We start from the raw sequence: 13,572 nt of genomic DNA, 5'->3' as shown, positions 1-13,572 counted from the left end.
AAATCTTTTATACAAATGGACCCATTTCCCTTTTCTTTGATCCTTTTGGGATACAGACCTAGTTGAATTGCTGGGTCAAAAGATATGCACAGTTTTATAGTTCTTCGAGCATAGTTCCAAATTGCTCTCCAGAGTGCCTGGACAAATTCACAATTCCACAAACAATGCAGTAGTGTTACAATGTTTCCACATCTTCTCTAGCACTTGTCATTTTTCTTTTCTGTCATGTTAGCTAATTTGATAGGTGTGAGGTGGTATCTTGGAATTGTTTTAATTTTCATTTTTCTTATAAGTAGGAATTTAGGACATTTTTTTATATGACTATTAGTCGTTTGATTTCTTCTTCTGAAAACTGCCTGCTCATATCCTTTGACCATTAAGCAATTGGGGAATGGCATATATGTGTGTATGCATGTATGTATACATATACATATATATATATATATATATATAATATATATATATATATATGAAAGTATATGTGTGCATTTGGTCATGTTCCTTATACATTTGAGAAGCAAAACCTTTATCAGAGAAACTTGAGGTAATTTTTTTAATATGGTTTAAATGTCTATGTTACCTTTCGGCAAAATGTTGTTTCCCTGATCATATCTTTTAATTAGATTTCTTTTTGATTTGTCTGAGGTCATGATTGCTACTCTTGCTTTTATTTTTCCACTTCAGCTGAAGCATAATAAATTCTGCCTTAATCTGCCTTAATAATAATAAAGTTCATAGGAGTTACATGCATCATCATTGAGTTGCTTATGAATACTTTTTCATATTTTTTTTATGTTTCTCTTGAATCTTGTGCTTGAATGTTAATTTTTTTCTATTTAGCTCCAGTCTTTTGAGCTTGAAAGTTATATTTCATTAAATGTCCATTTCCCTCCCTGAAGGATTACATTTAGTTTTTCTGAGTAGGTAATTCTTGGTTGTAATCCTAGTCCTATCGCCTTTCAGAAGACCATATTCTAAGTCACAGCCCTCACTCAAAACAAAGTCAAGTGCAAGTCATGTCATTATTTCTCTGATGGCATGGTCTTCTTCGGCAACAAAGGACGAACACACACACATTTTATCAGTTATTCTGATACTAGAATCACAGCAACAATAAGGCTACCATACTCTACTCCTAGAAACTGGCTCCATTACCCTCTCTCCTGGATTAGAGAGATAGTACCACAGTCACTGTCCAGGACCTATATTTTAGATCCCCCATTAGGGATCAGAGTAGCAGTGCTGAATTCCTGTTCTTCACTAGGGAAGTGAATTCAAGGACTCTTTTTAGGTTAGAAAGACAGCAATACAGTCCTGCTCTGATCCTAGCCTCTGACCCCATAATCACACATCATCCCTCTTCTATAATTCTTTCTCTTTTTACTTGTCTATGGGTTGAATTTTTGATCTCGTATTTGAAAGATGACCACTGTGATTTCTCTTTAGTTTCCCAATCACTCACTACTCAGTTGGAAAACCTCTGACATTTTTGGAGTAATTGTCTGGGGGGGTACCAGGCTGGACTGCTTCCTTTAACTCCACCATTTTGGGTGGCCCTCCCAAGATACACTTTAACAGAGGGACTGAATCACAATCCAATCAGTATTTTCATTATAAATGTAACCAGTATTCATTAAGATGTAGCAGATAAATGAAAGTATGACAGACAGCTAGATGAATAAAGGAATTACTGAATTTGATATCATCCTGCACTTAAATGAGAATAAGAAAAATCACTTTATGTGGTATTTGGCTATTTTGCCCCAGATAAGCATAAATAAAATGACCATTATTAAGATAATTACAGATTATGAGCTAATTTTTTTGTCAGAGAATGGAAAAATAGAGAGTTTCTCCAAAATATTTGACAAAATCCACCAAGCTCTTTCAATATAAAAGTGAACATGGGGACATTAACAAAATATATCTTGAAAAATATAGTTTGAGAGTAAGAGAGAAAAGAAGTTTAATAAGAGAGGAAAAAACCTCATAGGTTAATCATATCATTATATCATGAATACTTTTTTTTAAGAAGACTCAAAATGTTACACATGATAAGCATCAAAAAGTAAAATGGTCCTTAAGATATTGAAAATATCTTAACAGATAAAAACATGACTGATTACTAACATGGGAGTCATTCCAGAATTAGCTGTCCATCATAACATTATTGATGGGTTAGAGCAAAGGTCAAAATTAACATCAGATTAGAGAAAGTATGCAAATAAGAATATAAGTCCTCTTTTCAATTACAATAGCTCCAACTGGATCTATTTAAATCAGTTAATGACTAGAATAAAGGGGGAGTAGACATAGTCTTTGATGATCTCCATATCTTAGAGAAGTTTAACCAATATGGAATGTTTTTTTCAATATCAATCCTCCTGAAATGGCGAGATTACAGAGAAAAGAAGGTTAACACAGACAGGAGGTATCTCTAGTTCCATTTTTGAATGAACTTTATAACACCTAAAAATCGATAGTACTATTTTTTCTCTTGGAGATTCTTAACCTAAGATTATTTAGATGTAGACCAGCAGAAGGATGAAACCAATCTTGACGGGCTTGTGCCTGGACAGATAACTAAATATCTTCTCTTTTATTTCAATAACTATTATTAGAAAATCAGAACAAACAAATAATACCCAAAACTAAAACTCAGCTCTGGAAGTTATTTTTTTTTAATCTCACATAGTATTCACAGGAAAGCAACTGAAGATTTGTTATGTTCAACTAATTTTCAATATAGTTCATCATCTAAAAATGGAAGAGGGAGGCAAAAATCCCAATGAGTGACCAAGGCCCAGTCATTAAACAATTAAGAACAAAAATTTGGATATAGAACTATCCAAAGATGAAAGAATGACATGTTAGCACTTTCACGAGGATGGAAGAAATACTTGTGGCCTTTAGAACACAAAAGTGGCTATGGCATTGTCATCTACTCAATGGCATCTTACCATGTATTAATTCAACAGATTCAAAAATGGTCACTCTGTCTTTTCCCCCAAATCCTCCCATCTTACTAACTTCCCTATTATTGTTGAGGGCACCGCACTCCTCCTAGTCACTCAAGTTCACAGCCTAGGTGCTGTCTTCAGTTACTCATTCTGCTCCCTACCCCCACCCCATAACTAATCTGTTACAAAGGCCTATAAATTTTACCTTTATAATATCTCAGAAATGTCTCCTAGCATCCTCACTTCCACCTCTCTAATGCAGGCCCTCATCACCTCACACCTAGACTATTGCACACCTATATTTCTGGTGGCTGCCTCATGGGTTCCCTGACTTCCTTCAAGATCCAGCTAAAATCCTTCCTTCTACAGAAAGTCTTTCCCAATCCCCCTTCACTCCAAATGCCTTCCTTTGGTTGATTATTTTCAATTGATCTTGTACATAGCCTGTCTGTACAAAATTGGCAGGGTGCTGCTTCCCCTAGAAGACTGTGAGTTTCTTGAGATCAGGGACTTTCATTTACCTTTCTTTACATCTCCAGCATTTTACACTGTGTCTGGCATATACAGAATTGAATAAATATTTGTTGACTGTCTAATTGACTGACATTCATCTCTAATAACACCTAGATATATATTATTTATTGACTATTACCCTATAACAACCATTCCACATTTTATAAATTCTCCACACTTGAGATTTAGTAACTCCATTCACTCAAAATTATGCAAAAACTAATAAAAAGCCCAGGAAATAATATCTTTCCAACTCAATGGATTAAATTCTGTCCAGAAATTTGTGTCTTCTCTTTTCAAACTTCTTACTCTGATTAACTTCATAGACATAACAGGTACATTGTCCTTAGGCCCAATAACAATGTTAAAAGCAACTTAAGACTTTTCTCAGTATTTATAAATTTCTTATCAGTCTTGGATTGAAAAGTAAGGGTAGGCTTCCCGAAAGATTTCATTTTGAGGAACCAATATATATTGATTGGTCAGGAGAAGACAAATGAGGAACATTATAGAAGAGAGGAATAATAGCATGAGAAAAAAACAATGAAATAGGGATGAATGGTAATTTGTGTAGGATGGAAAGTAAAACACCACAGCCACAACAAAGAAAGTTCTGAGAGATACAGATAGATAGATCAAAGAGGGGCTGAAGATAGATGACATGGAATGTTAGCCTGATGACTTTACATAGTAAAGTTATTTATATACATATATGTATATATATATTTAAATAGTTATTATTGATCAATAAATTAATATTTATTAAGTACCTATTATGTGACTAGAACTGTGCTAAGTACTGGACTATAAGAAAGCATGATTGCCTCTTGGGTAGAGAAGTGATACAATTTGTGCACCAACTAAATGAAAAGATAAGGAAACAAGCATTTCTATTGTACCAACAATGTGCCAGACATGGTGCTACGTGCTTTTTATGAACTTTATCTCATTTGAAAAGCATTTTTGCTTATCAAAAGATAATGACTACAACAACTATACAAGGCCTGAACAGTTGAGTTTCATAGATAAAGCATGTGTGAAAAAACTGGTTGTAGACAATAAAGACCACAGAGAAGATAGAGATTATTTCCATTTAATCAGGGAGAGCTCACTTACCATTTGGAGGAGAGATGGAAAATGGACCATCCTTTTAAGCATTGCTAGAATTTCCATCATATTCTGAGTAAGAGGAACATCATGAGCAATAGGTAAGAGATAAGAATTCATAAAGTCTACTCAAAGAGAGCTGCTTGACTGGTGCACAGGGTTTGGACAGATGAGTCATTGGATTTAAAGTTGGAAAGGTAGGATCACATTGGGTTTTGAATTCAAGATTGTAGAGTTTAAAATATGAATTTTATTTTTTGGTCAAGGAGATCTATTGAAGTTTTTGAGCTAAGGAGAATCATATTAAAAAATAAGATTTATTTAGTAGAGCAAATGGATTAAAATCTGAGGCCAAGTTGGAAAATTAGTCACAGAATGTCATGCCTGGAATGCAAACTATCATGTATCTACATCAACTTTCTCATTTACAAAAGGAGAATCTGCAAGTCTCACAGTGACTACCTTGTGAACACACTGACAGGTAGACAGGATGATGACCACCAATTCACTTTGTTCAACTCCAAGACTAGCATTTTCCCTCCCTCTACACTATGATACTGCAGTGCTTTAGGGAAGCTGAGCTATGCAGTGGATAGAGCACTGAACATAGACAGAAGACCTGAATTCAAATCTACCCTCAGATGTTTATTAGATGTGTGACCCTAGCAAGTCACATAATCTTTATTTGCCTCAATTTTCTCATCTGTAAAATGGGGATGATTATAGAATGTACCTCCTAGGGCTGTTGTGAAGATCAAATGAGACAGTAATTGTAAAGTGTTTGGCATAATATTTGGCAAAGAGTAAGTACTGCATAGATGTCAATTATTAGCTATTATTATTCATGTGTGAGATAGATATGACTGGTTGTATTTAGGAAGTGAAGGAGAATTACTATTAAGAATGCTACCAACTTTCATTAATAATTTATTATTTTATATCAACATTATTAAGAATTAATAATGGTATCATTTCTCTACCCAAAAGCCAATTATATTTCCTTACTGTAAAAAGTAATATTAATAATCACAAAAAAAATAATAATAATCCAGTACTTAGCACATTTCCAATCACACAACAGGTACTTAATAAATGTTTATTGATTGATTAATAACTAACATTTATACAGTGCTTACTATGTAAAGTGATCAGGCTAACATTCCATACCATCTACCATTATTTAGAATTAAAAATTATTAATTATAAATTGTATATATAAAAGAGGTTGAAAAATCAAGGTGAATATTTAGTATGGAATTATGACTATTGTTTTTTATGTAGGGGTTGATTCCATACTAGTATCATAATTATACATACAATACTCAAATGAAATTTGTTATGAGAATAATGATTCTAAGTACCAAAATGTGTCATGATTAGTATCCAAAGAAATTTCTAGGGATTAACTTCCTTTTCCAAATTTATTAATTTATTTTCAGTTTTCAAAATTCACTTCCATATGTTCCAAATTTTCTTCCCCTCAATCCCCCCTCCCTCTCCAAGATGGCATGCAGTCTTATATGGGCTCTACACATACATTCATATGAACCATAGTATTACATTAGTCATGTTGCAGAAAAGAATTATAATGAATGGGAGAAACCATGAGAAAAACAAAACTTGACAAAAGAGAAAACAGCCTGCTTTACTCTGCATTCTGACTCCATAGCTCTTTTTCTGGAGGTGGATGGCATTTTGCATCATGAGTCCTATGGAAATGTTTTAGGTCCTTGCATTGTTGAGAAGGGTAAAGTCTATCAAAATCAGTCCTCACAAACTGTGGCTGTCACTGTTTATAATGTTCTCCTGATTTTGCTCACTTCACTCAGCATCAGTTCATATAAGTCTTTCCAGGTTTTTCTAAAGTCTACCTGTTCATCATTTCTTATGGCACAACAGCATTCCATTACATTGATATACTGCAACTTGTTCAGCCATTCCTCTCTAATCAATAGTGATTTAGAGCATGTTTTCATATGACTATAGATAACTAGCTTTAATTTCTTCCTCTGAAAACTCCCTGTTCATATACTTTGATCTCTTATCAATTGGGGAATGACTTGTATTCTAAATTTGACTCAGTTCTCTGTATATTTTAGAAATGAGACATTTATCACAGACACTAGCCGTAAAATTTTTTTCCCCAGTTTTCTGCTTCCCTCCTAATCTGGGTTGCATTGGCTTTGTGCACAAATTTTTCAATTTAATGTAATCAAAGTTATCCACTTTGCATTTCATAATGTTTCTTAACTCTTGTTTGGTCATAAATTCCTCCATTCTCCCTAAATTTGACAAACTATTTCTTCCTCCCTTAGTTTATTTACAGTATCAGCCTTTATACCTAAATTGTGTACCTATTTGGACTTTATCCTGGTATACAGTGTCAGGCATTGATCTATGCCCAGTTTCTGCCTTGTTATTTTCCAGTGGTCCCAGCAGTTTTTGTCAAACAGTGAGTTCTTATCCCAGAAGCTGGGGGTCTCTGGGTTTATCAAACAGTAGATTGCTATAATCATTGACTAATGTGTATTGTGCACCTAACCTGTTCTACTGATCTATCCCTCTGCTTCTCAGCCAGTACCAAGTGATTTAGATGATTGCTACTTTAGAATACAATTTAAGATCTCGTATGGCAAGGCCACCTTCCCTAGCATTTCCTTTCATTAATTTTCTTGATATTCTGAACCTTTTGTTCTTCCAGATGAATTTTGATTTTTTTTCTAGTTCTATAAAACAATTTTTGGTAGTTTGGGATGACACTGAATAAGTAAAGATATTTGGGTAGAATTGTTGATTATATTATGTTAGCTCAGCCTACCCACAAGCAGATGATGTTTTTGCAGTTATTTAGATCTGACTTTGCGTGAAAAGCATTTGGTAATTATGCTCATAGAGTCCCTGGATTTGTTTTGGCAGGTAGACCTCCAAATATTTTATAGTGTCTACAACAACTTTCAAAAGGATTTCTCTTTTTATCTCTTGTTCTGAGGCTTTATTAGCAATATATAGAAATGCAGATGATCCAACCATTCTGTAGAGCAATTAGGAGCTATGCTATAACAATGTGCATACCCTTTGAACCAATATCACTTCTAGGGCTGTATCTGAAAGACATCATAAGAAATGGGAAAAGGTCTCACATGTACAAAAATATTTACAACACCTCTTTTCTGTGGGGGCCAAGAACTGGAAATTGAGGGAAAGTCCATCAACTGGAGAATGGCTGAACAAGTTGTGATATATGAATGTAAGGGAATACTATTGTACCACAAGAAATGACGAACAGACAGACTTCAGAAAAACATGGAAAGATTTATATGAACTGATGCTGAGTGAAATGAGTAGAACCAGGAGAACATTATATACACAGTAACAGCCACAGGATGCGAGGACTGCTTTTGATGGACTTAGCCTTTCACAGCAATGCAAGAACCTAAAACATCCCCAAAGGACTCTTGATGCAAAATGCCATACACATCCAGAGAAAGAACTATAGAACTGGAATGCAGAATGAAGCAGACTATTTTCTCTTGTGTTATGTTTGGCTTTGGTTTTTCTCATTGTTTCTCACTTTATTTTAATTCTTCTATGCAACATGAATAATGTGAATGTTTTTAATAAGAATGCATACTGTAGAATCCACATAAGATTGCATGACCTCTCAGGAATGGAGAGGAGAGGAAGGAGGAGAAAGTTTAAAACATATGTTAGTGTTGAAAACTGAAAACAAATAAATTAATTAAATTTAAAAAAAGAAATGCAGATGATTTATGTGGGTTTATTTTACATCCTCCAAATTTGCTAAAGTTGTTTATTTTTTTCAAGTAGCTTTTTACATGATTCTCTAGGATTCTCTAAATATATCATTATATCTTCTGTAAAGAGTGATGACTTAATTTCTTCTTTGCCTATTCTAATTTCTTCAATTTCTTTTTCTTCTATTATTGCTAAAGCTAACATTTCTAGTACCATGGTGAATAACAGTGGTGATATGGACATTCTTGTTTCACCCTACATGTTACTGGAAATGCATCTAGCATATCACCATTATGTGTATGTATATATATATATATATATATATATATATATATATATATATATATATATATATATATATATATATATATATATATATATATAAAATGCTTGCTGATGGTTTTAGGTAGAAACTACTTGTCATTTTAAGGAAGGCTCCATTTATTCCTGTGCTCTCCAGTTTTTTCAATAGGAATGGGTGTTGTATTTTGTCAAAAGCTTTTTCTGCATCCATTAAGATGATTCATATGGTTTCGGTTAATTTATTTGTTGATATAATCAATTATGTTGATACTTTTCCTAATATTGAATCAGGCCTGCATTCATGGTTTAAATGCTACCAGATCAAAGTGGATTATTCTCATGATAAATTACTGTAATCTTTTTGCTAATATCTTATTAAAAATTTTTGCATCTATATTCATTAGGGAAACTGGGTTATAATTTTATTTCTCTGTTTTGGCTCTTCCCAATTTAGATATCAGAATCATATTTGTATTATAAAAAGAATTTGGTAGAACTCCACCAATTTTCCCAAATAGTCTACATAGTACTGGAATTAACTGTTCCTTAAATGTTTGATAGAATTCACTTGTAAATTCATCTGGAACTGGAGATTATTTCTAGGGAGTTCATTGATGACTTGTTCAATTTCTTTTTCTGATATGAAGCTACTTAAGTATTTTAATTTCTCTTCTGTTACTCTGGGAAATTTATATTTTTTAAATATTCATCTATTTCACTAAGGTTGTAAATTTATGGGCATACAGCTGGGCAAAATAATTTCTAATTATTGTTTTAATTTCCTCTTCATTGGAGGTGGCTTCACACTTTTCATTTTTGATAGTGATAATTTGGTTTTCTTCTTTTTTAAAATCAAATTGACTAAAGGTTTATCAATTTAATTCATTTTTCATAAAATCAGCTCTTAGTTTTATTTATTAGTTCAACAGTTTTCTTAATTTCAGTTTTCTTAATTTCAGTTTTACTAATCTCTCCTTTGGTTTTCATTATTTTTAATTTGGTATTTAACTAGGGATTTCAATTTGTTCTTTTTCTAGATTTTTCAGTTGCATGCTCAATTCATTGATTTCTTCTTTCTCTATTTTATTCATGTAAGTATTCAGAGATACAAAACTTCTCCTATCCTTGCATACTATAAGTTTTGGTATGTTGTCTCATTATTGTGATTCTCTTGAATGAAATTATTGATTGTTTCTATGATTTGTTGTTTGACACACTCATTCTTTAGGATTAGATTATTTAGCTTTCAATTAATTTTTTATCTGTCTTTCCATGATCCTTTATTACATGTAATTTTTATTGCATCATAACCTGAAAAGGATGCATTAACTATTTTTGCCTTTCTTCACTGGATTGTAAGGTTTTTATGCTCTAGGACAGGGTTAATTTTTGTATATACACCAGATACCACTGAGAACGAGGTATATTCCTTTCTGTCCTTATTCAGTTTTCTCCAGAGGTGTATCATGTCTACTTCTTCCCAAATTCTATTTACCTCATTAACTTCTTTCTTCTTTATTTTGAGGTTAGAGCTATCAAGTTAAGAGAAGGGGTAACTGAGTTCCCTCATTAGTATAGTTTTGCTGTCTACTTCTTCCTGTAACTCCCTTAACTTTTCCTTCTAAGAATTGGGATGCTATACTACTTGGTTGGGTGTTGTCTTTTGTTTTTGAAGAGGACCAAAATGACATCACCATGATAAAGTGAAGTTTCAGTGTGTATAACTGCAGCTGATCAGACCAATATGAGCTCAGAATGCTCTACCACAGACTGGGCACAGAGAGTCCATGTGAATATTTGGGGTGGTTACTCAAAATTTGCACATCCTATGTTTCTTTTGCGCTGTTTCATTTCCACTTTGCTAATAGAGCACAGTACCTTTTCTTATGTGGGCATGCCATGCTGAGCGGTCTTGTGCCAGTGTCTCCTATGTCACACAATTAAATCCAAAGATCTTGAGAGAGACCTTGAGAGTGTCCTTGTATCACTTCTTCTGACCACCATGTGATTGCCTGCCCCATGTGAGTTCTCCAAAAAATAGTCTTTTTTGTCAAGCATACATTTTGCATTCAAACAATGTGGCCAGTCTATAGGAGTTGCGCTCTCTGAAGCATACTTTGAATGCTTGGCAGTTCAGCTGGAGCAAGGACTTCAGTATCTGGTACCTTATCCTACCAGATGATCTTCAGAATCTTCCTAAGACAGTTCAAATGGAAGTGATTCAGTTTCCTGGCATGACCCTAATAGACTGTCCATGTTTCGTAGGCATACAACAATGAGGTCAGCACAAAGGCTCTGTAGACCTTCAGTTTGGTAGTCAGTCTACTACCTATTCTCTCCCCAACTTTTCTTCAGAACCTATCAAACACTGAGCTAGCTCTGGCAATGCATGTGTCAACCTCATTGTCAATGTGTACATCCCTGGAAGTTCACTACCAAGGTAAGTGAACCTATCCACAGCATTCAGAACTTCTTCATTTGTTGTAACCAATGGTTCCATGTATGGATGGTGTGGTGGTGGCTGATGGAGCACCTGTGCTTTCTTGGTGTTAATTATTAGGCCAAAATTAGTGCAGGCAGCAGAGAATTGATCCATACTTTGTTGCATTTCAACTTCAGAGGTTGCATTGAGTTCACAGTCATCTGTAAACAGAAAATCATGCACCAACACTCTCTCCACTTTGGTCTTGGCATGTAGCCTTTTCAAATTGAAAAATTTACCGTTTGGTAGTTGACATTTGTGCTGTGTTCATTTGAGTCAGATATAAACATACACACATATATACATGTAAAATGTATATGTATGCATCTGTGTATCTCTACATATGTTTGTATATATATACATATGTAAATACATATCTACATATGTATATATATATGTATTTGAAAGACTATAAAAGTTTTCTACATTCAGATAGAAACAAGAGGTCAAGGGAAAAGGGTGGGAGGGAGAGGATAAGGAAGGATCCTTGGAGAAGGGGTAGGTTAAATAATAGGAGGGCAAGGAAGTGGGTAGAAGTAAAGTAGAGGAGTCAAGAAGGATAGGAAATAAGAGATACACACAAATCAGGAGTAGAATTTATTAAGGAACAAAAGCAGGTGTAGTTATCATGATCTCAGACAAAGTTTCAGCTAAAATAGATTTAATTCAAAGAGAAAAACAGGGAAAGTATTGTTTATGTCAGCCATTTAAATCAGTATTGTTTTAGGCTATTTAAAATAACCAGACAATATAAGAAAGGAATTTTGCAATAGTGTAGGAAATGATGAGTTGGCAGATTTAGAAAAATATGTAAAAAGCTTGGATTTATGAAGGAAGATGTTATCCACCTTCAGAGGAACAGAGCACAGAGCACAAACAAGTATAACACAGTCTTACATAGATGTATATGAATGGTATGTGTATATATGTGAATGATTATAGATGTATATGTATGTGTATATCAGTGTATGTACATTTATGTTTAACTATAGGTTTCTGTGTATATGTCTACATAAAGGATTGTGTCTATATATACATATGTAACTATGTGTATATATGTATAAGCATGTATACATATACACATATTTATACATGCAAATTTATATCCATATCTTTATCTATATCTCTCTATGCATATCAGTGCTCAATTGTAGCCTTCTTGTGTTTGGAGGTAGGGGGAGGAAGGTAGAAAAAAAGAACACAGTAAAAAATACACAGTACAGAACAAAATAAAGCCTATAAAGAAGTAAAGATGTACAATTCTCAAGATTAACAAGTATCGTCCTTTTATATAGGGAAGTAAATAGTTTGCTCTTATTGAATAATAAGACTTTTTCTTTTTTTTTCTTCATTACCTTCCTATGTCTCTTCTGAGTCTTGTATTTGAAGATCAGATTTTCTGTTGAGCTCTGGCCTATCCATTTAAGTTTATTCTCAGTTTTGATGGGCAGTTGATTCTTGGTTGTTTCCTTTTGGAATATCATATTACAATCACTCTGATCTTTTAATGTAGAAGCTTCAAGGTCCTGTGTGATCCTCACTGTAGTTTCTCAATATTTGAATTGTTTCTTTTTCAATATTTTCTCCTTCACCTGATAATTCTGGAATTTGGCCACAATATTCCTTGGTGTTTTCAATTTAGGATCCCTTTTGGGAGGTGATTGGTGGATTCTTTCAATGACTATTTTGCCCTCTGGTTCTGGGACTTCAGGGCAGTTTTCCTTGATGATTTCTTGAAAGACAGTGTCCAGGCTCTTTTTTGATCATGGCTTTCCAGTAGAACAATAATTCTTAGATTTTTCTCTCCTGTATCTATTTCCTAGGTCAGTTGTTTTTCCAAAGAGACATTTTGTATTTTCTTCTATTTTTTCATTCTTTAGATTTTGTTTGATTCTTGATGCTTCATAGAATCATTACCTTCTACTTACCCAATTCTAATTTTTAATGAAGTTGTTTTCTTCAGTGAGTTTTTGTACCTCTTTTTCCATTTGTCAAATTTTTCCCTTTAACGAGTTATTGTTCTCCAGTTAGGTTTGTACCTCCTTATCCATTTGGCCAATTTTACTTAAGGAACTTTTCTCTTTAGTGAATTGTTTTATGCATTTTGCCAATTGTATTTTTCAGCTCATTGTTCAGTTTTTCTTCTACCTCTCTAATTTGTCTTTTAAATCCTTCTTGAGTTCTTCCAAGAATGCTTTTTGGGCTTGAGACAAGCTCATATTCCCTTTGAGGTTTTAGATATGGTTATAGTGTCAGTGCTGCCTGGTATGTGCTAAGGTTGAGATCAGGTGAAGTCTTTCTGAGTTTCCCTGAGGTTACACTGAAGTTCATGGAGTGAGGTATGGGGGAGGGGTGTTCTGATCTCCTCTTCCCCTGGAGCTGTGCTAGAACACTGGAAGGCTCAGTGGTTGGTGGACCCTGTCTGCACTCGTGTCTAACCAATTCTTCTGG

General features: G+C 33.9%; 1 protein-coding gene and 1 pseudogene across 6 annotated transcripts in view; one reads left to right on the top strand and one right to left on the bottom strand.

The window, feature by feature from the left end:
• Positions 1-13,572, bottom strand: part of SPAG16 (sperm associated antigen 16) — a 1,246,090-nt gene that overhangs the window by 537,784 nt on the left and 694,734 nt on the right. The gene's annotated exons all lie outside the window — the stretch shown is intronic.
• On the top strand, positions 2,852-2,971 carry LOC140512965 (U6atac minor spliceosomal RNA; annotated as a pseudogene).

Source organism: Notamacropus eugenii, chromosome 6 (assembly GCF_028372415.1).
Source record: "Notamacropus eugenii isolate mMacEug1 chromosome 6, mMacEug1.pri_v2, whole genome shotgun sequence".
NCBI classification, from domain to species: Eukaryota; Metazoa; Chordata; class Mammalia; order Diprotodontia; family Macropodidae; genus Notamacropus; species Notamacropus eugenii.
Note: the sequence above shows the minus strand (reverse complement) of the source record. Positions and strands in the feature narration are given on the sequence as shown.